The 27107-nt window shown below is 43.3% G+C and overlaps 1 protein-coding gene across 3 annotated transcripts in view; it reads right to left on the bottom strand.

Moving 5' to 3' along the window:
- The window catches only part of zfhx3b (zinc finger homeobox 3b), a 191390-nt gene that overhangs the window by 117361 nt on the left and 46922 nt on the right, over positions 1 to 27107 (bottom strand). For 2 of the 3 annotated variants that reach the window (XM_018683249.2, XM_018683254.2), the window contains exon 1: positions 20278 to 20701. The exons of the other annotated variant lie outside the window; for it this stretch is intronic. The gene's annotated coding sequence lies outside the window, so the exon portion shown is untranslated. Of the gene's footprint in view, positions 1 to 20277; positions 20702 to 27107 lie in introns of those variants that run through there. 3 annotated transcript variants of the gene reach the window in all.

Below are 27107 nucleotides of genomic sequence, written 5' to 3'. Positions count from 1 at the left end.
CACGAGTCTGCCCCTCAGTGAACTCTGTGCCAAAATGATGGTGGTGAACAGCTGGGAAATATCCAGGGTTTATGGCAGCAGTGGTCCAGTCATGTGAACAACTACTGCTAAATGGCGGCACTGAAAACGGCAGTTAAGATAAATGCAAGCAATAACAAAAGGCAAAGTTATATGTAAGTATAACTATATAACCTCTAATATACACACAGGCACACTCCAGCTAACCACCACCCCCATGTACATGGGTTGAGGAAGGCTGCAGATAAAGGAGACTGGACGACTAGCGGGAGAATTATCCCAACTATTGATTTTAGCTGTTGGGTATTACAGAAGGAAACAGCGGGTTTATCAGGCCAGGATCCCTCTGCACTTTCACTAACTAAACGAGTATTTTCCGGGCTTATCAGGCAAAAAGCCTATTACTGATGGTCTGAGCCTCCCCCACAACTAGACAAAGAGAAAGGTTGGCCACCATTATGTAGCTACTGGATGGGTGAGGTTGCATGGCTCTTTTGGGGACCTCTAACACTTAGACAGCACTTCACAAACCCAAAATGATGTCCATATATTCACCACCAATTTAATAGTCCTCAGGGGTGTTGCACATTTTTCATATTTATGTATATTTACGGTTATCTACTAATGGACTTGTGACCTTCTCAACCTCCATCTTCCTCTCTCGGTGCCTGTCTCTCTCTCTCTCTCTCTGGGTCAATGTCATTTCTATGGCTTCTGTATATGAGGACTATAACCAGAGATAATGGGAAGTGCTATAATCCCTGAGAGGAGCCTAATACCAGCCTTAATCACAAGAAAAAAGTGTATGTTTTAATTACAGACTAAAAGATCCAGACAGATACCTGTGAGGTACCTATCCCAGGATCCTCAGTGAGTGTGTCTTTCTTATCTGTGAAACCTGAGGAAAGCCCTGCTCTCAGTGTGCAAGCTACTCTGTATTAGCTGGCATGAATTAAAAGTGCTCTCGTTATTTTAAAATGAAATTATACTCAGAGACATTTTGAATGTATACCCATTTCCCAATATTAATAATGAAGAAGAGTAGAGACAGAGAAAATTTCCCTCAGCAATTACTGTGGAAATCCATACACTGATCAATGTGCAATCCCAAGGATTGTCTTAATACATATAAAATATAGACAACACCGCATGTGCGTATGAATGTGCATGAATTTACTGTGGCGTAAAATGACCTCAACAAGATGAGAATATTATTGAAGAAATAAAAGCTGGGTGTAATGATTTACATATTTCATCACAGGCAGCAATGAAAGTAAGTGATTAAACACAAAGTGAGAAAGCGAGAGAGAGAGAGAGAACGAGGGGGGAGAGAGGGGAGAGAGAATATTGACAAGACTGAACAAGACAAACAGCTAAACAGAGCAAAATGATAAAGAAATAAAACTACTTCCCACTTGGGTCAGCCATACTAAAAGTCATCATGGAACAATAAGACATATTGGATAAATATGTCGACCAGATGCTTTCAACTGTGTTAGTCTAAGACAGTCGTTTTCTAACTAAAGATTACAAGAAAAGCCTTCATCCATTATGTCAACACTAAAAAGTCTTCATTGTCTATTCGACAAGACGGAAACAAGCCGAGAAGCGGTGGAGGGTGGCACCAGCAGCGAGTCGGGGAGAGGACGGGGAATCGTGGACCGACTTGGCACCCACGAAGGGGCAGTGCTCTTCTGCCCACCGGCCTGCCTTTATGTCTCCAAGTCAGCCCTGTAATTTGCTTGGGGCGGAGATAAATCTTATCTCAGAGACCTGATTAAGTTTTTAATTTACACTCCAATCAATAGCCCAGGTCTATTGGCAATGTGTCTAAAACTCTATTTACCAAAGGATTCCCTGCTATCAATTGATCAAGGACCCGGCAGCCATAAATTATGGGAACATGTGTGTGTGAGAGAGGCAGCGGGAGACAGAGAGAAAGGGTGAGAAAATAGTGCTGGAGTGAGGAAGTGAAAGAGCCAGCTCAAACGTGACCGATTTCAGGACAGAAAATGCTACTACACATGACCTGAGAGCAACACAAACCACCTTGGATTCTCTGCTAAATATGCTTCGACAGTATCTGTCTCAGCAGCTGGTGAGCCAACTGTTGTTATTTTATCCACACAGCCAAGTCTACCTACACTGAACCCAATGTAAATGAGCAGCAGCATCGATGCAAAATGCCAAACTCTCTCACCCCCACACGACTTCTCAAAGATTCACACCCAGAGTGCCCATGCTAAATGTCTGGACAAGCGAGACCTCCCACTTCCGGCCCTTTCTGCATGAGCGCCATTATCTGTTTACAGTGCCTACTTTCCCAACGGAACTGTCAAAAAGGAATCTGCTGGGGTCTGGGTTCCCCACACAGAATTCTTACACACAGTTCCTACACCATGCTCCGTGGCGCCCTGCCTGGGAAAGTGAGGGGAGGATTGTTCAGGCACCCGTTTACACCACGCTATGACATCCAGGAAACAGCTATTTTCTGTTGGCTATTTTCAGCAGTTCAGATGTTTGTTTAGAATTAAAGAAGGTGGGAGGATTAGCCATGCTGCTCCGAAACCATCACAACTGCAAAGGTTCAATTAATCTTAACCGAGACCATCTTCACATGATTGCTGTGTGTGGATGTGTGAGAGAACTCTGGTCCACAGTAAAAGGGCACAGATACAATTCAGACTCCTCTCTGCTGGTCTCCTGCAGAGGAAGTGAAGGGGAGGGAAAGGAGGGCAGCGTTATCACTGTGGAGAAAGTGTCGTCATGGCGGTTCTGCTCTGACCCTGCTGACTCGCCGATTCCTTAACATGAGATCATTTTGGACAGCTGACCTCAATATCATTGTGCTCTGAGGACGAAACGAATCCAACCCCCCCCCACCCCCCCTTCCCACCCCACTCTGCCTACAAAACATAAGCAGGACACATATTTAACAACCATATATAAAAGAATGAACAGAAATCAAGTAAACAAGTCTGTTTCCTCCCTCCTCATCATCTCCACAGAGACAGAAATAAATGAGAGCGAAGAGCTGGACTTCCGGGCATCAGAACAGTCTTAAAAAGACTTGAATTTCATTTTGCTGTTTGTCTTAAGTTTCACTCCCTTACTCTGCTGCTATTTGACAAAGCAGATAAAACAGCATTCATTGTAAAAGGGGAGAAACTGTTTTCCCCGGCTTCTCAACAGGTCAGCCAAACTAGCGCTGCATGTTTTCCACCCAGTGCTTAAAATTACAACATACAAAAATAAGGTAGAAAAATATTGTCGTAACAAATGTTTGGGAGGATGTTATGTGCTACTTTGTCATTAGTGGAGAAGCTGTCTGGTAAAATCAGGCATAAACATGTGTCAGAATTACATGTAATTATAGTTGAAAAACTTCCGCATGAGAGTATGAATCACCTCTGCAGCTGGTTGGCGTGGCAGGAGAGAATACCCTGCTATCCTCACCTTCATAACTGCACTGGGGGAGGGGAGCGGAACACAGGAGACATGCAGGCTAAAGAAGACAGACAGGCTCGCACTGTGTCAGAGACTCCAACTTACTGGTCCTCTGCTGGATTATCTAAAGAGCCACCGACGGATACGTGTAATCAGCCCCATCCCCATGTTTCTCTCTCTCACTCTCTGCCTCTCTGGCTAATGTCTCCGCCTGATTCGATTGAGGCAATTAGGCAGTAATCTATAGAGCTAGGGAGTGATGGAAACATTTCCCACTGTCCTCCTCATGTTTCTCAGAGCTGCTATAATTAGCTAACTTTGTTTCTCATTAAACATCAGAGCAGTATTTACATACCCAGATCCAATTTGGCTCTGTGGAGCCCATTCCTTTTAAACCGTCTTGAAACCCTGAAACATGTCTGTAAACAAAGGAATGGCGGAGCTGTAATCTGCAGTTATTTCAGTCAAACATTTCAATCTTATACTGTAATGGTTACACACAATGTATCTAGACTGTACAGATTAAAAACAATGTCAGAGTCTGTGTCCACAGAACAGTGGACGATCATTCCACAGCAGTGTGCTGCTCTCTGTATAAATGGTGCCTAGGAAGGCCTGTTATGGTATGAAGTTTAGATTTTAAAAATGGAGAATATCCTTCAGTCCCTGGTTTCAATGAGCCATCATGGGAACTGGAATGGTAGACCCACTGTTATTCCCCTATGGCTCATATTCAGTTTAAATCGCTTTTGCAGGGAACAAGAAAAAAATGTTATCACCCAGAATGGTGGGGAGGGACACTGAACTAAAATACACATGGACAGAGCTTGACTTAAAAATATGAAACAAACTTTAACATCCTGGAAACCTTTCTGGAAACGCTGTGTCTCATTTGTTAAACTGCAGGTGTTAAAGGTTTGCTGATTAGAGTTTCTGCTCATTTCTTTTTTACATATTCTGTCTCTATAGAGTGATAGTAGCCTTTCTTTCAAGATGGCACCACAATACTTTTAAGTCAGTCTTAACATACATCTTGGGCTAAAGAGATAAAATATCTTATTTTTTTTTACTTCTGCTTAGAATTTCATTTTCATTTGTACCTTCGGTAAAGGCCGAGAGAAAAGACGGTTATTTTATTTTCTGCTACAATAATTAGCACTGCCTTCCTCTGAAATAAGTTCTAACCAGTAGATAATGTTCTCTCGGTTATGTTAGGCCTTGCAAAGCAAGACAGGCACAATGGTCAGTTAAATTAAACATTAAGTAAAGTGTGACTGCAGCTATGGTTTTGGATTGGCACACTCTCACTGTTGATTTAGAATATTCTTTAATATTTCTACAAAACAGATTTGAAATTCTTTTTTTTCCCAAGAGCCACTTAGACCAGTAAAAAAACTGCAACTAATCATAATGTTATAAAAGCAGTGGGGGAAAAAATCTACAATGACATTCAACAGTAAGGGAATGCAGGAAATCATCAAAACCTTCATTCATGCTGCATTGCCCAATAATCTGTTTCAGCCCACTACAAAACAGCCTGTTGAGCTGAACAACAGAGGTCAGAGGAAGAGACAGAGAATCCCAAAAGAGTGGAAATCTCTTTATAGCTACTTGGGCCTGTAGCAGCTTTAGACACAAGCCAGAGTTGTACAGCAATTGTAAACTTTTCTGTTGATATGCAAAGCAGCATGGATCATTTTACGTCCCCATAGTAACACTGCTCCTGCTTTGCAAAAATGTAATGATTAATCATGGTTTTGATAACAATGGACAAAAGCATTGTTCCAACATTAGCAGAATGTGTCTGTTAAGAGTGTGTGTGAGTGCGAGTGTGAGCGTGTGTGTGTGTATTTTCCAGGGCCAGGGATGGACACATGATCACTGTGTGTGGATCCCTAGTGGTTACTGCAGACACTGCAGCAGGAACAAAGCTGACTCCCTGTTTGTGTAGATTTCTCTGGTTGTGTTAAATATCTGAAACACACTGGAAACACTTTGTATGGACAAACTCATTAACTGACAGTTAAGATTGGCAATTAGAGCCTTGTGTTTTGTGTGGGCTGATGAACATGTTAAAATTAATTTACCACTGCTTCCATAAAAAGTCCAGTATGGTCATATTCTACTGCTGAGACACTTGAGCAGGGACGTGTAACCATCACGGAATGTGTACCAAAACCAACAGAAGACCTGGTGTACATTATATACAATATTAGTTTTGCTTGGATTTTCTTCTCATCTCAAAAGCCCCTTATAATACCCTGAAACTACTACGTGTGGTCGGGTTCTACTTTTTTATTGGAAGCCAGCACAAACAGATTACATGGGCTGAATTCTGACAGGTCTAACAATCCTAAAGCTTTAATAGCTTAATGTTAGGATGTGACTGAAGCACACAGAAATCCAATCTATTCTTTGCTTGTCTATAGTATGGTGTTGCTTGAATACATATGCAGGAGTACAGCCAGGACTGAGGAGAAGGGTAATTCAATCAGCAGCACTCAAGCCTGACACAGATTCACTTTGTCAGTCGTGCTTTACCAGTAATTCATCTTTCTGAAAACAGACACTATCCCAACAATAATTTCTTTCAACTCCAATACCTGGCAAAGGGGTGGGTGAAAATTTAATAACAGGTTTTCATTGGCTAACACCACAATGTCCTCAGATCTCATCCTATCAAGACTGAGTTTCCTTTTCCTGATGTCCCTGAGAAAACAAAAGCTACTCATGCAGAATGTCCATGAGTGACCACATGTTTAAGGAGACTATAGAAACACACACATATGACTACTAGTGGAATGCATAAGTAAGCAGTGCTGTGCATAGGGGTCCAGATGGGCAGGCAGGAAGACCCTGTCCTGGGAAAGGGCTATCCCAAACCCCCCCCCTCCTCAGTACCCCCGTGGCCCTGTGTGCAGGACTGCAGCTCGCCTGAGCAGCAGAGGGTTAACTGCACTGCCCAGTCACAGGCGTGAAGTGAAACAATGAAATAATGGCAACGCTCAAAGGCAGGGGGGCGGGGTGGGTGTGTGATGGTGGGGGCTCGCCCATAGGCTCCTGCAGATGTTGCTGGGCTTCGGCGGGTCACACAATCACACGTATTAGCATTCCTGATAGAGGGAGCCCGGATTAGGGAGCTGAATGCCTTTCTCAACTCTGTCAGAGTCTGAACACAGCAGAGAAGCCGAGCAGAGGGAGCGAAATCCCAGACATGTGGCGAGGAAAGGTGGAGACAAGAGTATAGGAAAAGAAAGGCACCCTCAGACAGTGCTGAGGAAGGCCTAGTTCACAGAGAGAGCAGGCACAATGTTGAGGGCAGGAGAGAAGTGGAGAGAAAGGCAAACGCAGAGTAAGATTGACAGACAAATTGCACCAAATTGACTAAAACAGCTAATGAAAGAGTTTAACAAACAGACAATAAAGAGAAATCAAGCATGTGATAATTTAATGGTTTTGTGAGGGTGGCAGAGGGAGTGTATATGTGAAACGAAGATTTCTATTTGTGGCTGAATGAGTGAATGAGCATAGACAAATGGCTTTCTTTCTTCTTTGTATGTCTGAGCGAGGGAGGGAGAGGGAGAGAGAGAGCAGAGACAAAAGCTTTTCTGAGTGTATGTGTGCTGTCCTGTCCTTTTTTCCCAGGACAGAGGTCTGGAGAGGCCTCATATTTCTGGCTGCTGTCAGGCCAGGGTGAGAAGCAGAGACAGCGAGGGGCAGCTGTTTTCTACGAGGTACCCTGACTCCCTCACACACGGCCTTTGATCCAGCTTGGCTTCCTTGGCCGACCAAGTCTCCCCCTGCGTATGTATTCATGAATTTGTGTCGGGGTATATGTTTGTCAGAGGGGGGAATGCATGAAAGTTGGGGGTGTAATTGGCGTAGTAAGTGGACACAAGTGGTGGCAAACCATGGAACAAACGGTGAAACAAAGTGAGAGGCAACAGTAGACCTGTGCTTTTGCTCTCTTCCTCTCTCTTTGTTTTAGCACAAGACAAATAATTTGACAGGAATGCAGCAGGGCCAGTTTGATATGGTTGTGTATACAGCAGAGATTTTAGAATATGGAGGGGACAGACGAACAGGTGAGACATGCAAGCACACACATGTTGAGAGACACTAACTCTTCTATGAATGCAGTTTTCCTGTGTAATAACGTAGGTATTACTGCAGCTGCTTTTTGGCTGGGCGTGGGATAAAAGCTGAATTACACCAAATCATCTTCAGAGGCTAAAAAAGTATCAAAACTACAAGTTAATCCAGGTGCCCAGGCTTTCCACCCAGACCTTAAAAACAGCTCTGCCCAAACCACCTGATCACAAGAGCAGATGACGCATGATGTCACACACACCACACAACTCCAAAGTGTGAGCTCACACACACACACAAACATACACACACACATAAAGCATGTTTACTAATTCATTAGAGTTTTTTCTCACTTGCAATATTCATAATATTCTTCTTTAATTATGAAACACTGTATTCACACCTTTTAACACCAGGACTTGGCTGTGGTTTCATTACTACAAATAACAATATTTTGTTGGCAAAAACAGGAAGAGAAAAAGAAACTTTGTTTTCATATTTTCAGCTAGTAAAAATAGGGCTTAGAATGTGGGCTTTAATGCACTACAATGTTGTCTAACAGCAGGCATATCTTTATACAGGAGCCTATACAGTTGGAACATTTTAGGTGCATCTTGCTGTCACTGTTCTTGGATCCCTGACAACAAAGAAAAAAAAAAAAACAGGCAGCGACACCGAAAGCACATAAAAACCTTCATATTTGACAGTTAAGGGAGGTGTACCTTTGTCCCCAGCCAATGACTATCAGTGACTCTACAAGTTAATATTTGCTTCTGCCTGCTCATAAATTTGCATTGCATTAGAACCTGACCTAAATGCATTTTTATCACCCAAAGTAATTAGCTGAGCATTAGTTGTAGGAGAGAGAGGGAGTACTACGAGGCTGAATCCTTCCTGAATGGGTGGTGGCAGACAAGAGCTCCAGGAGGGATGGCTACAGAGTGAGGCCGAGCTGGGCCACCAGATGAAAGAGGAAGTAAACAGGGCCAGAGTGCTGCCTCTTTAATCTACTACATTAACTCCAGCACCGTGAGGGGAGGAGCCAGCATGCAGGCAAACGGCACAGCCACACAAAAGGGGAGTGTCAATGAGGGGGTAATAAGGAAAGACAATGAGTAAACAAGCAGGGGAAGTCCAGGCCTGGCGTGCTAGAAACTCCCTGCTTCTCACTGCCTGGCACACACAAAAGCCCTGTTGTAATTAGCCACCCCAATAGGTTGTTTAGCATTTGCATATAAATGCCCTCACAGGCAAACGCTAAACAGGCTGACACAAGCCATGCCCAAAACAGACGTTCGCCACACCTCTACCCCTCCAGGAGGTCTCAGGGGTCCACTTATGCCGGGGTGCCCCCTCCCTTCGCCTTGTGCTTGTACCCACTACAGGCAAGCTGGCATCCATTACACAAAATGCGGACAGCAGACCATAGTGCGGGTACTCAGTTCTTGTTTCTAGAGAGATTGTGAAACAGTGTAGCCAGGCTTCCTGTTGAAGGCCCACACAGCCATCTGTCATGTGAAAGTACATTTTGCCCTGACCACAGGACTGACGCTCAGCAAGACAAAAGGCTGCAGGTGTCAGTCTGCTCTTTTCTTATAGAGAAATTCTGTGTGGAAGGCAGGAAATAACTCGTATAGATGTACAATGTACAATCACGCATCCATGCGTCCATCTGCACATGTGCATGAGGCCAACAGAGCTATCCTGAGGAAACCAGGGGTCCACAGAGTGTGAGAAATGAGAGTTCTGTCTCGATCAGGGTCAAAACATACAGGCTTGTTTAATGTACTCTGTCTGGCATGAAAAAAGAGGAGTGCTGTAGTTGTAGTTGCAGGGTAGACTCAGCTGGTAGATTAGAGACTGAGGCAGACTACATTTACACAAAGTTTTAAAAACATACAATAGCAAACATGTTATCAGCCTTATATTTTCTACAGTTTCTGGTTTTCATGCATTGTTGTTACTCAGACGTTTTTAATGCGACCTGTTCCTCTGTTCACACTTCCTCTTCTGTCTACTGTTGTTTTGATAATGGTGAGTGATGAAAAAAGCACAAACACAAAAAGCCCTTAAACTATAGAAAGGAAGGAAGTGATGAGACTGGTGTCTGTGCCCCCCGCCCCCCACCCCCCGCTCGCTCGTTCCCTCCGCCCTGACCACCGCCTCTCTCTTTTCTCTCCTTCCTCCAAGCCTATATTCTCTCCAGTGTAAACAAAAGCTGTGTCATCTACACACTTGTCCTGCTCCTGGTGCTGCTAGGAGGGAAAAAACTACATCCACAGAGCCCCTGCACCATACAAGGGCTACTTCCTGTGTTAATCCTCAACCTAGAGAGCAATTTTACCAGTCTCCTCACAAGAGTTTTTTTCTTAGCTTTGCTCTTGGCACAGGAAGACCACAGAACGAAAAGCTATCCGCTAGCATTAAAAACTTGATTCACACCTGCCATGTTGCCTGTTGTACCCTATCAGGGCATGATCCAACATGAGGAAACACCTGGCTCCTACAAAAAACAGGCGTTAAGAGGAGCCTGTTTTACAGCCATCCTGATACAGATATGCACCTTGCCTGAGTTGCAGGGACAGCACTAAATCTACAGAGGATATGCTGCACAGATTAACCCTAATCTCTGAGGCCATTTTTTAAAACATTTCTATCTAATGCACATGATGTAGAATGACTCCGGGGGAAGGCTGCTCTGAGGGAGAGTAAAAGAGCAGCAGAAGAGAGGAAAAGCAGAGCATTTCTTGTCAAAGAATTGGCACTTGGCATGTAAAGAGGAGAAAAAAACTGTTCTAACAGTCAGTATCCGTTTTAAGCCCAGCTCTTACCTCAGGCTGACTTCCTATATGTGGTCAGGGTGTGTTTTGTTTTACTGCTTCACACAACAATGCACGCTTTCTATTTGTTACCACCTGAGTAGAACAGAAAAGTCACATGTTCAGCCCCGCTAGAAAAAGAAAATGTCACCTTTAATGAAATCTGAACTGAAGTGTCAAAGACTTGCAGACACATGATGAGCTGTTAGAGGGGATGTTTTAAACTGCAGCCATTATCATAATTCGGCATAATGCTTTCTTCTGTTTGTATCGGGGCCCCTGAATTCACCAGAACATCATAGCTGCAAAAAACGGCCCAGGCCCCCATCTTCATTCATTAAACAGTAGGGAAAATGAATGCCATGGTGACCAGACGAGGCAAATGACGTCACAAAGCCGAGGTCACCAGTCTGTCACGGCCGTCTAGCCCTGTGTCAGCCCCATGGGACCTGCCCCGCCCCCTCTCCAGCCTAGACCAAATCTCTGCTCTGTGGCACTGAGCGCCAGAATGAAAACCAAACAGTCACAGAGGGCTCCATGTCGAATATGTAAACGCCACGGTACTGTCGCTGTCATGAGACATCAGCCACTGGGTGCAGAGCAGCAGTTAGAGCACCGCCTGCCACAGAGGTGGGAGCATGAGGACCAGCAGACAAGAAGTGCCATTAAACTGGAGAAATATACATTTTTAGTTGCTGTGTTGGTGTATGTGTGTTAGGGAGAAGAACAGAGTATGCCTCTTCCTCCTCAGGCTAAACACACACACACACACACACACACACACACACACACACACACACACACACACACACACACAGTACATCTCTAGTTTTCGGTGTTGCTGTGTGGGAGTCTGCTTCTCTCTAATCAATTTATTATGGAGGCACCGAGGTCCTTATGTTTGTTCATTTAACACAGGGAAAATGAGAAAGAGCATTTGTTTTAGGTACAGTGAGACCCAAAGTGGAAACGGCACGTGTTTCAGGGAGGAGGGGGAGGACAGGAGAGAAGAAGGGTGAGGCAAAAGCACACAAGACAGAGACAGCCGTCAGAATAATGCAGAGGTGTAATATTGTGGCTTTGAGGAAATGTTGGTTTAATTGCAGTTTGGTGCAACATTTAATGCGGTCTGTATGACACCTGGCATAAATGGTTTACACTCAGGACAGTGCCAATTATAATTCAGCCAATCCGAAATCTTTCATAAATCCACTGACATGCTCACTGCAACAGCTAGACGCTTATTTGACGAGATGAGATGGGATGGCGACAGACGCACATGCAGTATATCTTCTTTTTAATTACAATGTCTGCAGAGGTGGGACTCTGCTATAAACAATCATCTACGCAATCACACACACCACCACCAACACTATGCATTATAATAATGCATCCTCAAACTGAAAAAATCTAATCATCATGCATAGTGCTTATATCATTATTACTAGTGATACAACTGAAAGAAAAACTGTAAAATAAGCTAACAGTGCAGAGCTAAACAACCGAGGCATCTAACTGTGTATCATCCATTCAGCAGCTATAACAGCGGGACCTCTTCGTTCGATTCGATAATGACTATCAGGTGGTGGTGGTGGTGGTCACGTCGGCCTGGATATTTACTGGCATTCACAGAGGCACACACACATCCTCACAGAGAATTAAAAAAAAGCAGAATACCACCACCATTCTGCTGAATATAAAGCTCTAATAAATACTTCAAATCATTCTCATATATCATTAAAAATATAAAATGTTTGTTTCTTTGAATGTGCTTTTCAAGAACAGTTCTCAGCCACTTCTAGCACTGCTGGTGCTTCACAAGCTATATTCTAATAATATATATTCTCTCTATCACATGTATTTTATGTTTGTATCCAGAGCACCAACACAGGTCAAAATAAATTAAAACATTCTTCTGTGATTTGCATCTGCTTTCCAACAAAAAAGAAAAAAATCTATGTGAGCTTATTCTCACACAAGTAAATAATAAAGAGGGCTAATGGATTATTATCAGAATATAATGTATAGCGTGTGTGTGCACATCCTGTTCACTGCACGCAGAGAGCAGACCCACATGTTAGTAGAAAAAAGGAAAATATAGCGGCAGAAGCTAGAAGAGAGCTGACATCAGAGGACTACGGAGGCTACAGCACTTAGAGGCCATTTTATTGCTTTGCTGTGGTCAAGTGAGGTGCACCGAACTCAATTCCACCACAACAATGGCAAAGAGGGCCGCAGAGACAAAAGAGGGCTATCCCTGCTTCTTAACCCCTTCACTGCTGGCAGATCAGTCGCCTGGGGCACTGAGCGAACAACGCCGGGCCACCTCAGGAGAAGCTGGGGGGAATGACAAATAGCGAGTTGCAACTTATATACCTACTGCATGGAAACTGGTCTCTCTCTCTCTCTCTCTCACACACACACACACACACATTTTGTTACTTACACCATAAAAAATGAAGCATGCTCACAAACCCCTTAAGAATCTATCAATGGGCAGATGGAGCGGCTGCTTTTCCTGACCAGGAAGAAGCAGTCAGTAGCTTCACCTCAGCCCTGTCTCACACTGAAATACATTGCAGCCTCCTCTCCTGTCTCACCATGTCTGCCCCTCCCTTTCCTTCTCTCGCTCTCTTTCTCTCTCTCTCTCCTTCTCTCTCTCCTCCACTGGGAACATGGACGGGCTACTACACATTTGCAAGTGAATTACACTTTTTGTTGAGATTTTTTTGTGTGTGTGAATTGTAAAAAAAATGGGGAAGAGGGTGTGAGAGGGAAAGGGTGCTCCTGCCATCGCTCTTTTCTTTTCTTCTCTCTCTAATCCTGAGGAGGATAAGCTGTGAGGTACACAGAGAGGAAGTGCCATAGACCTGCTGGGGTCCAACACATCCTAACAGTACATTCCTACGGCCCAGCTATCAAGACACACGTATAGACAGATACAGACTAAAAGCCTCTCAGCCACACATAACTACTGTTTGTCATAGTCACAGAGTGGAGTGGATGCAGTGCACACAGAACGGAAATTAAAATCAGTATGACCTACATCTGAAACCAAAAGTGAGCTTTAACCAAGAAATAAAATATCACCATACTTGGAAAGAAAAGGGAAAAAAATAACACAAAACACGTGTAACTGAATAAAGCAAAAAAAAAAAAAAAAAAAAAAAAAGATTGTTAAATACTGTCTATCTGCTCTATTGTTAATTTAATCCTGAGGATGTTTTGGGAGTAGCAGTGGAGAATGACTTGCAAGGAGAAAAGGAATATGGAGTCTATAGCAGCATAATGTTCATATCACTTTCACATAGCTCTTTATCTGGCCTTTCACAGCAGCCTCAGCCCACTGACCGACAGAAAAGCTGAGAAGCTGATAGCTTGATTATACAAACACACACACACTGTGTTTGGCACTGATGTTGCATCATCAAGTGACCTGGCTGTAAATTAGTGACGAGGAAAAATGACACGCTGATGGTCTGAAACACAGATCACCTGACTGCACTGCAATAAGTCCTCTTTTACATCCATGAAATGTCATTTCTTTATGTGAATAAAATGATTTCATTTGTTTCTGTTTAACCTCTGTGTCACTCAGGTAGCAGAGAATGTTTTTTAGTTAAAGTATGCAAAATTCTATTTTTAAAATATGTAATGCAATAGAAAATGGAGTATGAAAGCAGGAGCTATGCTGTCAATATTTTAAACCTGTCACTCTCCCTCAAACACACACGCACACACGCTTACAATTTCGTTACACAATGCAGATTTCACAGACACAGATAAACAATGCGAGGGCAGTTATCACTCCACGGAGCACAGTAACATAGAGGAAGAGGAAGAGGATGACAAAGAAATAGGGGAGGATAAAAAGACGGCGTGTGTGTCGTCAGAGTCACAGGCCAGAGGGGCCCATGTATTGTTCCAGGGCTCAGCGTGGGGAGAGAAAGGCGACCTGGGCCGCCTCTGTCTAAGCGTCCTCCATGTTTTATGCATTCTGTCCTTTGTGATGATAAGCGCCAGTGCGGAGGGTGGAATGCTGGCCTCCAGGGTCCAGGAGAGGGGTGGGCCTATCGGTGGGTGGGGGGGGTGCTGGTGGTGGTGTTTGGGGCTGGGGTGCAGCTCAGTTGAATTTTGCAGCCCTCGGAGTGGTCCCTGTCATCCCTGGCTTGCCTGTGTGTAAGCATATGTAGCCTATACAGACACAAACTGCTGTTCCTCCCATCCCTGAGCACTAGAGCTAGCTGCTGCTGCTGCTGCTGCTGCTGCTGCTGCTGCTGCTGCCCCAAATACGATATATACACAGTAAGTCGTAGCTGCTATACTACACACACACACACTCAGCCTTTACCACACGGCCAGTCCTGGACAGGCATGCATCACACAGGTCTTCTACTCGCAGTCGATACAGGGGAACACAACAGTCTTCATCGCTCTACAACACTGCTGCCTAACAAACAGCCCTGTTTGCTCCAAAACTGATACTGTGCATTTATTACAGGAGCAATACTGAGATTCTAGTCAAGGACGCAGATCCACACACACATTATAGAGCCTTCCATGACTATTACAGCACTAATTTATTGTTAGAAATGGAACATAAATTTGTATAAATTTGTAAGACATATTATTGTTCTCTGTTGTATAATAGCTGGTGATTTCCCTTCACTGAAGAGAAGGAACTGTCTCTCTTTTCCCTGTCTTTCTATTCTCTGTATGACTGCTAGATTATCTGAGCAGTGCTGTGTTGTCACAACATAGGTCTGCTGTGATTTGTCTGAATATGAACACTAACTCAGATTTTTGGAAACAGCCCAAAATTAATAAAAAATAATGACTATAAAAACAAAAGTGTATCATAGCGAGGCCTTGATGTGGCAAACTCAAAAGAAATTTGATTTTCATAAAACCAGTGTTCACACAAATCAGACTGCGACTGTGCACACACATATGCAGAGACACATGCGCATCTTCTCAGTCATAAATCTAGTCTACCACAATGATTTAACCAAGATTGTTAACACGATAACATATTGTGAAAGAGCAAACCACAAAAATCCCCGCCAACTTCACTTCAAAAAGATAAAAGGATGACATTGAAGAAGAAGAAAAAGAAGAAGAAAAGCTCAAAAGAAGATGGGGAGGGGAATTTTTAGAGAACAGGGGGTGCTTTCTGTCGATAAAGAGGAGCCCTTTTGGACACTCGGTGCTGCTGGGATTAAGGATCAGGTACAGCATTCATGCACACACACACACACACACACCTGAGCATGACAGTCATCTCTTCCACACTCCCTTCCCACTTTCTCACTCACCCCAGTGGTGAGCCGAGAACCAGCCCTCCCCCCCACCCCCGCCTGCTCCTTCATGATAGCATGACACGTACACTGGCCTCGGCTGCAGGACAACTGGAAGAACTGGTCCTCACTGCACGACCTTGCATATTCAAAACCACACATCAAATTCAAAGCCGTCATTTGTGTCGACTGCCCCCCCCCCCCCCCTTTCCCATTTACACACGTCCATACAGCTAATGGTGCAAACACACATTACAGACAGACTTTACATTCTTTTCTGATTTCAGTGGCGCCGCATCCACACAAAGGTAGACCTATTCATATTTATAATGCTCTGCCTCTCATGGAGCAAATAACATACAGTAGAAAGGACTGAATTTAAAGGGACTGGAGACATTTTTAAAATAATAATAAAAATAATAATAAAAATGATAATAACACTTTGTTTTTGTATGCATAAAATTATTCTATATTTTGCTTATAAGAGCATAAATAAATAGATTTTTGTGTTCTCTGTGCATTCACTTTGTGGGGCACACCGACCTAAATTGTGATGAATCTCCCATGTATGGCCTTAGCCCACTGCTCACCCAAAGAGGGCTCTCTCCGACCGAGGACATGGCCCACGGTGCCAGTGCCGAGCACCGAAAGGTGGGAGTTAAGGGGAGAGATATGCAGAGACACACAGAGAATTAGATTTGGAGAGAAAGAGGGAGAGAGAGAGGGAGAGGCACAGTCAGAGGAGGAGAAGGGGTTATGACAGCCAGAGGCGCTGTCTCCTCTTTTCTCTGTGTTACCCCCAAACCACGAAACAAGCCTATCCATGACGCCTGCTGCTCCCTTTATCTCGTTTCTCCATCCGGACGTGCTATTCCCACTCACACAGTCGAATGACATCTGAATACTCTGAATATACCTGGCCATGAATATGCTAATAGAAGAGGGATCAAGAGCAAACAGTGGACAAACGTTTTGTTGCTGTGCAGGATCAGTGGCAACTGCACATCTCCACAGTGCAAACCGCCAACACGTCACAGCATTAACACCAAATATTCTCTTCATGCTAGGAACAATAATCACAACAGCAGCAAACACACAGACAGCAGTTCCACCATATGCACTTCCTGGATTTATCACATCAACACAATCATGTTTTAATCACTAAATGCACAGCACTACCATCACACATAAAGCATTTTTAATTATTCTCATCTTAGCAGACAAAGAATTGTGTTGTATGTCTGACACATTCAAATAACATGTTTATAATTTAGGCTATTTTTATAATTATATATGTACTGATTTAAAACAGTTACCTGATGCCACAAAGATCAATTCACCATGTCTAAATAAATTTAAACAAATTCTAATGAAATTAATTAGAATAATTAGATGAGTGAAATATTTTCATGAGAGTATTTTTTCTATTATTCTGAACAGTCATGTACTGTTATCCCCTCAGTTATGGTAAATAACTTATCTGCACTTAAAATAATTTATTTCATAGAAATCTTAGAAAAAAAAATGGGGGAAAAAAATTAAGAAATGAATTTAAGCTTGATAAATAAAAAAAAGAAGAAATAACTCTGACCAAAAATAAAAACAGTCCTTTTCCAGTTAATTTTGAAAACACAGTCTGTGGAAAAGCATCAGTCAGGTGGCTCTGTAGCATGAACAGCATGCTTCCAGTATCAGAGTCAGGAGGTGAGCTTCAGATACTATAGTTAGCCTGCACACCACAACACGTATTTGAAACACAATACACAGAGATTAAGCCGGTGACATTCCTATACCTTTGCCAGGAACTGTTATAATTAAACATAAATTTGACAATGAGACAAGACAAGAAAACCAGACAGGTGAGATGACAGTAAACATTTCTGCTGTCTTTGTTTTGTAACAGAAGACGGAGAGAAGGAGGAGGAGGAAGAGGAGAGGAGTGTTACTGTCAGACAGGGGAGGAAGGGAGATCACTCCAGTTTTGGCTCAGCAGCCTACCTGTCCTATACACTACAGCACCTCCCAGTATCTAATCACTGGAACACAAACACACACAAATTACTGCTGCACTCACTAAAATTTACTGGGGTAAAGAAATATACAGCGATACAAAAAAAAGGAGAGGAAGGGGCTAAATGTGAATCAGTGACTGAAAATCTTCTGCCTGTTTCTCTTCTGCTGATCTCTCTCCGTCTCCTCCTCTCCAGTCTGAAAGGTAGGGATCTGTTTATCTGACCTCTTCACATGATTCCTCCTCCATGGCCCATGGCTATCTGACCCCTCCACCCAGCCCCCCTCTACTCAGCACTCCTACCCTCAGCCCCCACCCTCACCCCCTCTTTTTGCCTCTCTCTCTCTCGCCTCACCAGCCTTAGTGTTTCATTTTAATTTTATCAAACCTGTTCCCGCTCTATTTTTATTTCCCCCTCTGTCCTAAACTAAAAGCCAAAGTCTTAATCCTGCAGATGCTGACAACCACAAGTGCTTTGTGTGGCTCCTAAAACATACCAACAACCACCGTCACCCCGGGTTTTTTTCCTCCCACTCTCTCCTCATCATCCCTCGGCTGTTTGCGAGGGGCTTTCCTCTCTTTTCTTTTTTATCTCTGCATTCACTCGGTGACCCCTGTTCCCCCTGTTTCTTGCTGTCTGACCTACTCCCCCCACCACCACCACCTACGCGCGCACACACACACACACTCTCTCTCTCTCTTTCTCACACACTCACAGTTCCTCATCCCCCTTTCTGTTTCCCCCCCAACGGTACACATCTTATCCTCTGCTCGCTCGCAAAACCTCTTTTTTGTTGCCTCTTTCTTCTCCCGTCTGTTTCGCGAAAAATATCCATGACTGACTGACTGACTGACTTGTAATTCTTGCAGCTTTTTTTCTGACTGTATATAGCTCCAACCCGTCCGAAAAGTAGTCGCTATTTTTGGTCATATTTATTGGGGACTTTCGGCTTGCAATTACACCTAAAACGTCAAGATAACAGCCGCCTCTGCGCTTTCTTTTTCCTTTTCCCCGGTCACATCCATTTTTGGCGAGATTGGTAACAATGTAGTTTAGATGCAGAAATAAACTAGATGTGTATTTTTTGAAAAAGGCCCATTCAGCTTAGACAGGCTGTGTCTGTGCAAGCCTCGTCTGTGTTTTCCTCCGAGAGTACACTCCATTCTATTCTGGGTATGTGGAAGATATCTTGTTGAGTTTAACTTCAAAAAATCCTACAAATGTTAACTGGCTAAGTGGTTCCTAATGCATGCAGTGACCTATAGGTTTAGCCCGGACCATACTTCAAGTTTCCGGCAGTAACTTTGGAATGATTCTGTCTGCGTAAGGTCAGACTAACAGGGCGATGTTTTGTTTTCATTCCGGTCAGCATTTCTCGGGGAAAGGAAAAAAAAAGGTTCTGTTGAAAGTCTGATACGGTAGCCAAGTAGTTGGAGGCAGCAGATACTGCCCTGTCTCTGTCCTCCCTAAAAAAAGCACATGTCTGCTGTGGGAGACGCAGCTCAGACTCTCGGTGCTGTCCGCGTACAAGGTCCTGCTGATCCGCTCTTGTCATGAAGGAGACCCGGGGATCCGTTTTCCCCTCTCAACACACCACATTCACATAACAACACACTCAAACACGCTCACAAAACACAAACCCCCCTCATGCACGCACGCACGCACGCATGCATTGCATACACGGGCACGGGCACACACACACACACACACACACGTACACATGTCGATCGATTTGCATGTGACTTCGTCAGGGAATGAGCGAGAATCGACTTAAAAACAACGCTTCAAAGAGGCAAACATCCATGAAAAATAAAAAGAAAAGATGGACAAAGTGGAGGTAAAGAGGAAAGTGTAGCTGTAGAGGAACTAAGACAGGGCGGAGGGATTGCACATTTCACACAGAGACGTATCGGAGAAGAACAAAAAAAGGCTTTATCCACAGGAGGATTTTATAACCACTCGACGGTGCTGTGAAAAAGGCCTGGATGTCGCGAGTGCCAAATGTGTCAAAATTAGAAAAGCGAGAGATGTTGCCCTTTTCGCCGGGACGCACACGGACCCACAGGCTGGACTTGGAGCTCCTTTTCTGGGCTGCGCTCATGTGGAGCTGCCGCTGCCCCTTTTCGTCCGCTCAACACAAGCCGCCCCCCCTCCTCCTCTCCTTTTTCTTACTGCCTCTGTGCCTCCAAAAAACACGTTTCTCGACAACCACAAGCCCTCCATACCTTTTCCCGATCCCACCGAAATGCACACATTTGTTTTAAAACCGTGTTTTTCTACGATCAACTGCCGGGAGAGGATCGCTGTCTTTGCCCGTTTCTTATCTTCCATTCATGAGGAGGAGAGGACGAACGCTGATGTAAACACAGGTAACGATTCGGAGAAAAGAGAGAAAATCGAGAATAAAGCCAAACTACTTGCATGAAATGAACTTGTGATCGCCAGCGATTTCTCACAATGTAAGAATAGCCAGCTCCGCTACACGTAAAACTACGAGCAGATCAGGGAAAGAGATTCAGATAAGTCTACAGCGAAAGGAACAGGATCGTGGAAAACACAGAGAGGAAAAGAGACAAACGCAAAGTTGAAACTTACAATTTCTCGCTGCCGCTTTGTGATCCTCGCTTTTTAATCCAGTATTGAGATGATTTAGCTAAAGATCCCATCAAGGCAGTCCCCTTTTGGTCAGTTTGCGCTTAGGGTGGCAAAAGAAAGATCATTGTTGTTGCGGAGTGTAAAAAAACGAAGTAGGTACTATTAGTTGTTAAAGGCAATATAAAAATAATTTGGATGCAAAGCAGGCGATGAGTCTTGTGTTAGAGGGAGCGAGGAAGAGGTGAAAGTGAGATCTGATGATTGAAAAGAAAAAACTCTTTGGATCTTTATTCCTGCTAATTAGTTTCCTGCAAAAAATGGCTGTGATTAATTCAGTGCGCATGTGCTTCATTACACAGGCACGAAGGGAAGGGCTAATTAGCCGCCTTCTGGATCAATAAGATTCAGCAAAGGAGAGAGCTCGGGAGAGAGAGGGAGGGAGGGAGGGAGAAAGAGGGAGGGAGGGAGGGATGGATAGATACAAGTAGAAAAAAGAGGAAAGTAATGATCAGGAATTGAAAATATGGAATTAAGAACAGCGGAAAGTAAGAGTTTGATTAGACGGAGACTGTGAAAGTTAATACTGGGAGCAGGCAGCCGCAGCCAGCCAACAGCCCCGGCGACACAGGCGCAGCTTTTCTTTTCTTTTCCACTTTTTCTGTCGTTTTTTACTCCTGACTTTTTTTCTAAAATGAAAGATCCGCGGCCACTTCAAGTACATTTGCGGCCGGGCTTTATTTTATTCAGTCTCTTCTGTCATTGTAGCCGTGTTAAAGCATGAACACGCACAGCTGTGTTTCTACACTTAGTTTACAGTCTACGATTCAACTTACTGAAATCCACAGCTGTAGTCTGAGCGGCTCCAGCGGCTCAAATAATAAGCTGTCCTTCTTATGTACAGTGCACATGGAAATATGTAAACAAGTGTCCTGTTTGTAAACAACTAAAACAAACAAACAAAATGAAAGCCCGTTTAAAGCGCCGTCTGCATGTATGGAAACTGTCGAGGAGCAGAAACATAGAGTGCCACGGTTTACTGGTCCAGTCTGTGATGAACAGACACCTGAACATTATCAGAGCTAACATCTATTTCTATTAGTAAATATATATTGGAAGCATAAAGAGGAACAGCACTGAGACAGACGCTCATATTAAACTGACGCGTGGCTTCAAAAATTGGAACTTTTACAAACTTTCCGTGTTTTAAGCTGCTCACAGCTTTTAGTGAAACCTCAGTGTATTTTCATGTTTTAACTGCAAACAAATAGGAATTTACCGACCATAGGTTTATTGATAAGAGAAGACCAAAGACTACTTTCACCAAAGTTGGAGCGATATTTGTTCTTCAGCTCATAAATTGGTGTGTATGCACAGAATAATTTGAGTAAAGCTGGAAAATTAGAATTCTTCAGTAAATTTTAAAAAGTGAAATTCAGCTTTATAAAATCAGCTATAGATGGAGGAAGACGGAGAGGATATGAAAGACGTGTCGTTTTTACAGTCACTGTCAGCTCCAAATATTTAGTGTGAGTGTTTAAATTCGGGATAACACTTTAGAATATTACTGCAATATAAAAGAAACTAATTGTTTTTAATGGTGAGAGGGATGTGCATGGCACAAAGATTGAAATATTTTTCCAGTGAATTTGGGGAAAGTCCAGAGAGCTGCTTTGTATTAGTGCATTGTGTGAAGTCAGTTCAGATGGTTTTTTATGTAAATACTTGTTGAAGCCTCAGTGTAGCCTTTTCTATAGGACTGTGGTAATTTATTGAATTTTTACAATGTGTGTCGCGGCGGTTTGGAAAAATAGAAATAGGTTTAGACTTGTTACCCTGGCACATCCAGTGCAGGACTTGTAGGTGTAGAGCTGTAACACAGAGGCATGATGGGGAAACAGGTTATCGTGACATCTATTACCAAACTAGTGGGAACACGTTGTCAATACGTGTAGGTTCTCTGAAATAATAGCAGCAGTATAAATGTGGGACAGAGTGACAGAGCTGCACTGAGGCTTCTGGTCAGCTCCGGCCTGTATGCTTTCACTCTGCTACACTATGATAGTTACTCAGATATTATGACAAGAAGCCCAGATGGCCAAGGTCTCGTCTCATTTTGATATGATTCGAGATTTTCTGAATGTCTTGATGATCAATACTAACAATCTGCGGAGCTTCTCTCCTTTGTTTTTCTTCAGAATCTTTCCGTAAAGCACTTTGCCTCTGGAACTCATGTCCCCCTCGTTTTTTCTCCGAACGAAAAGACTGTAGTGCAGGAATCAACCTTTGAGTCTCTCAGTGCTCTTTGTTATGATAATTTTATTGTTGATTCTCGGAGGAAATGGACAATCCCTCACTCTCAGTATGCACACAGCTCCATATAGAGTCCTGGTCCACTGGATACAAGGAGCAGCTTTCACTGATCATATAACGCGCTGTTTATTGAAACAATGCGGATCTGGTCGTCTGCGCCCATACAGTGAATTCCGATACAGAGTAAATGGTTGAATGCCACATATACTGGAATCCAAACATGCTCTGTAACTTCAAGCAGCCATCATACAGTAGTAGAGTGTAAGACACCAGCCATAACTGGCTTAATAAAACAAGGAGAGATTTTTCTGTTGGATAGAAATGCATGGCACAGATAAATCTAGTGTCTGGTTTTATTTTCTAAGATTGCACACAGCTGATATCCAAAGCAGCCTTTCGTGATGTTGTAGCAGTGAAGATGGCTGATGAAATATATAGGCTATATTTTATATTTTCCAGAGGCCTTTGACTTAGAGGTTAGAAAGGTTATGAAGCCCCCACGGGACGCGGCGTTTCTACACATCCAATAGAACATATCCCTCTGAAGAGGCAGGGAAAATCTAAAATCTTATATTGTAGCCTATATGACCAAGATCCAACTCCCCCCCCCCCCTCACTCTGTGCTGCTAAAATATATGGTGTGCTGTAACACGGCATTTCCTCAGCACTTTCCCTCCATAAGCCGAGGCAGCCACTCATACCTGTTTGAAGCAGTGTAGCATGTGCTGTGCAGCATGCCTCTCAGAAAAAACACAACAAGAAAACTGCCTCCGTCGAACAGCTCGCATTTTTGCAGTGTGAGAGGCAGACTGCAGGAATCTCGAGGATTTGCGACGTGTCTGCTCTCACGGGAAGAAGAGATTGTAAAAATGAATAGGTTGAAAATAGCGTGCGAGAGGAGTTAAAGGGGCTACGAGATAATAAAAGAGTCTGGTGTAATTTGAGGCTTGTAGGAGGCAGCTTTGAGCCAGGCAGTCGCCTAAAGCCCAACAATGCAAACTTCAGTTTACAAATGTATGCAAAGGCCTGATTGACATTACTCCATCAGTGACCATACTGAGTAGAAAGCAGGGCTGAATCAGAAGAGGAGCAGCCAGACGGAGGCCTTGATGCTTTTAGGACCTATGCATCAGTGAAAGGGGAAACAAGGGGGGAACTGACAGGGTCTGAAGCTTTTGTGTTAGCAGCATTCAATTGCGCCTCTCTGTGGGAAGGATAACTGTCCACGTGCCAGCCTCAATAGGCATACATCGATGAGTGGCATTGCAAATTCAACACAACCTGTGGCTATGACAGCCCGTGGATATGACAAAGAAAAGCAGAGCAGCTTAAAATGCAAACTGCTACGTAGATGTGGGGGCACATGAAAGCGCTTGACCATCACCAGAACTGAAGGAATAAAACAGCGCATTCAGACTGAGGCCAAAGCCCCGTAATCGTTTCTAACGTGGCTGAACCGTTGTTCGGTGATTGGGGGGGGGGGGGGGGGGGGGGGGTTCTGCACCACTCTCAACTTTTAGACATTTTTATTTTAACGCATTCAAATTCAATTAAATCTACACGTATGTCATTTTATTCACATTTCAGCTACCGTATCTGCGCGCGCACACGTGTGCACGCGTATGTGCACACGCACGCGCAACCCCAGACAAAGCACAAAGGGAAACAGAGGAAATGAGCAGGGTGAACGTATTTAAAGATAAAAGCTGCTATCGAGAAAAGTCATATAACTTTATAAAGAGATAACAACCATTATATTCCCAAGGATTTGGGGGTTTAAGACGCTCATAGGCTGCAATATTAACAAGGAGGGTGTCAGTCATATGTTCAGGCTATTGTAAACAGAGATGAAAAGGGCATCAGACATTCTTTAGGAAACAGTCTGAGTGAGATTATGCCCTGAACATATTTCTAAATAAAAAGCTGGTGAAGGTGAGTGGATGCTCACAGACACCGAACACACACACAACAATAAAAACACTGGACTGATTTTAAAAATGAAAATGAAATGATTTTCGGTGTAGTTCATGAAAAGACACATTAAAGTTGATATAAGCGCCTGTAGCTTAGACTCAGTCAGTGATCAGTGTCCACTGTCCTGGAGAGTAAACCCGGACTCACCTCAGCCTGTGTAACAGAGACATGATCAACAGTGAAAAACCTCCGGACGTGACTTTAGTTAAGAGAGCAGCATTATCACAGCCATCTCACCTGACAGGGAAAACAACATCATTTTAATTTAAATCAAAAATATTCAAATATTCATTTAGAGTCTTTCTTTTTTCTGCTCCTCGGCTGAATGAAAAGCGTTAAGTGTGCGCTGTTTATAACTCCATCAGTGCTCATATGAAGGGCTGGTGTCCGGCTCTCCATGAGTCTAGGGTGGATAGGGCAGCGCAGCCAGGTGCAATGGGAGCGCCCTCTTATGTTCAGCCTGACCACTGGGATCAAGCAGCGCATCAGCTCCTCTCAGGAGCCAGGCGCCTGCGGACCAGCTGGTCTCTACAAAAAACGCACCTTTCGCCTTTCACGCTTAATATTCTATATTAGACTGTCCCGCGAATAAAAGATGCAAAACCAACGGGGGCGGGTTGGTGCGTGGTCAGAACAGATGCAGGACAATCCACGGCAGAAATCACACAGTTCACATAAACAGTTTCTCTAAAAGAGCCTGTTAATCACAGAGCATACTGTCCGAAACTGATGTCAGTTTTAAATAGAGCTTTGACTCTTTTACTGAGAGAGACAAGAAGAAAAAGCCCAACTCAGATCAAGCCTGAACTTGGCCTAATTAGCGGAGCATCCTGCAGAAATCAGTGCAGTTGACATACAAATCTACATTCAGAAAAAAACACATTTGATCAAACACGTGTATTTATTGAATTAAAAACGAACTTTTCCGGGTCGTTCTAATTTATCTGAGTGTAGGTGCAGCATGTTTTACAGCCTGGGTGATTTTCCACCATCATGTCTGTTCCTGGTGGACAGGACACTTTCCTCCACTTCATTTGATTTCTTGGACTTTAGTTTGTGCAGCAGTGTTTGCACATATTCCAGTGCTCCATCTTTCTGTGGCCTCTTCCTTTCTCTCTTTATCCCTGTGTCACGTTTGGCTCACGGAGACTGTTCTTGAAGCGGATACAACTCACTGTGGTGATTGTTTTATTGTTGTGTGTGTGAGTGTGTGTATGGATCAAATTCAAGTGCATCGTTTGTAATTGTCATTGCTGCTGTTTTACTCAGTCCTGTCTGTATTATAGCTCGTATTGTATCAGATCATTTATTCATCGTTGAACTGGTTTTAACTTGATCACAGATGGAGAAATGTAGGACTCTGCCCTCACTGTTTTACATGACTCACACTTGTTCTGTTCATATTGCTGGTTATTTTTATTTAAACGCGTTTTTATGCTGTTATGTTAAACGCACGTGAGCTGACGGAGGGTTTTTGTTTGTTTGTTTTTTGTTCTTTTGTTTTGTCTTACTGTGGGAATGTTTTCTATTTTTCTAAGTGATTTTATGACGTATGCCTGAATGTTTCTATTTATTTTTATTGTTAATTTATTTTTTTGTTTTATAATTTTTATTTAAATAAATAGCCTTGAAATAAAAGATGAATATTAAAATGCTCCTGAAGAAAATTCGATGTAGCATCTGGCCGTTTGTTTTCACACCTTGAAACACTGCAGCCTGGGATTCAAATATTTCTCATGAAAATATATTTTCTGCATGTTAATGTTAGATTGTATGTAAACCACCAACGCAGGAGCAAACCTCACTACATATTTTCTGAATGCAGCTCGAGGTGAAAAAAGCAGGAGCAGTTTTCAGCTGCTGTGATTTTAGAGTTTGGAACAGAATAAGTGAGGAGCGGCCGTCTGGTCACTCTGCCTCATTTCCATGAGAAACAAGAAGCATATCAATTCTCTCTCATCAATTTACTCGTCCTGTCAGCACCACCTTATTAATGATCCTATGCATAATTCAAAAACAGTTTGGACGCACGCATTTTAGAAAAAATAATCGTGTTAATATATAATCATTTCCAAATCTCCAGTCTGTCAATATTTAAAAAAACACCCAAAAATCTCCGATGTTTCGCTGAGTTTACTTGACTGCACAGATTATTTAATCCTGACCACTGCGATTAAATCGAGTCAAAGAACACACACACACACCGGACACACGCCATGCACACACACGCATACACACAAAACACACGCACGAATTCCCCCAAAAATCAGTGAGCGTGACTCTGTTTCTTTCTCCCTGTCTCTCCCTCCTTCCTCTGTGCGCGTGTGTATGTGTATATATATGTGTGTGTGTGTGTGCGCGTGCAGGATGGTGTGTATGTGTCCGTGTATGTTTTGGGGGGCGTGAGTGTGGTTGGGGGGTCGCATCATATTTTAAACCGAGATGGTAAATTAAGAAAAATAAACTTTTACTAATTCTTAGCAGAGGTACAATTGTAAAACACACACACACACACACACAACAACAACAACAACAACAACAACAAC

The sequence above is a fragment of the Lates calcarifer genome, linkage group LG2 (assembly GCF_001640805.2).
Source record: "Lates calcarifer isolate ASB-BC8 linkage group LG2, TLL_Latcal_v3, whole genome shotgun sequence".
Taxonomy (NCBI): Eukaryota; Metazoa; Chordata; class Actinopteri; family Centropomidae; genus Lates; species Lates calcarifer.
Note: the sequence above shows the minus strand (reverse complement) of the source record. Positions and strands in the feature narration are given on the sequence as shown.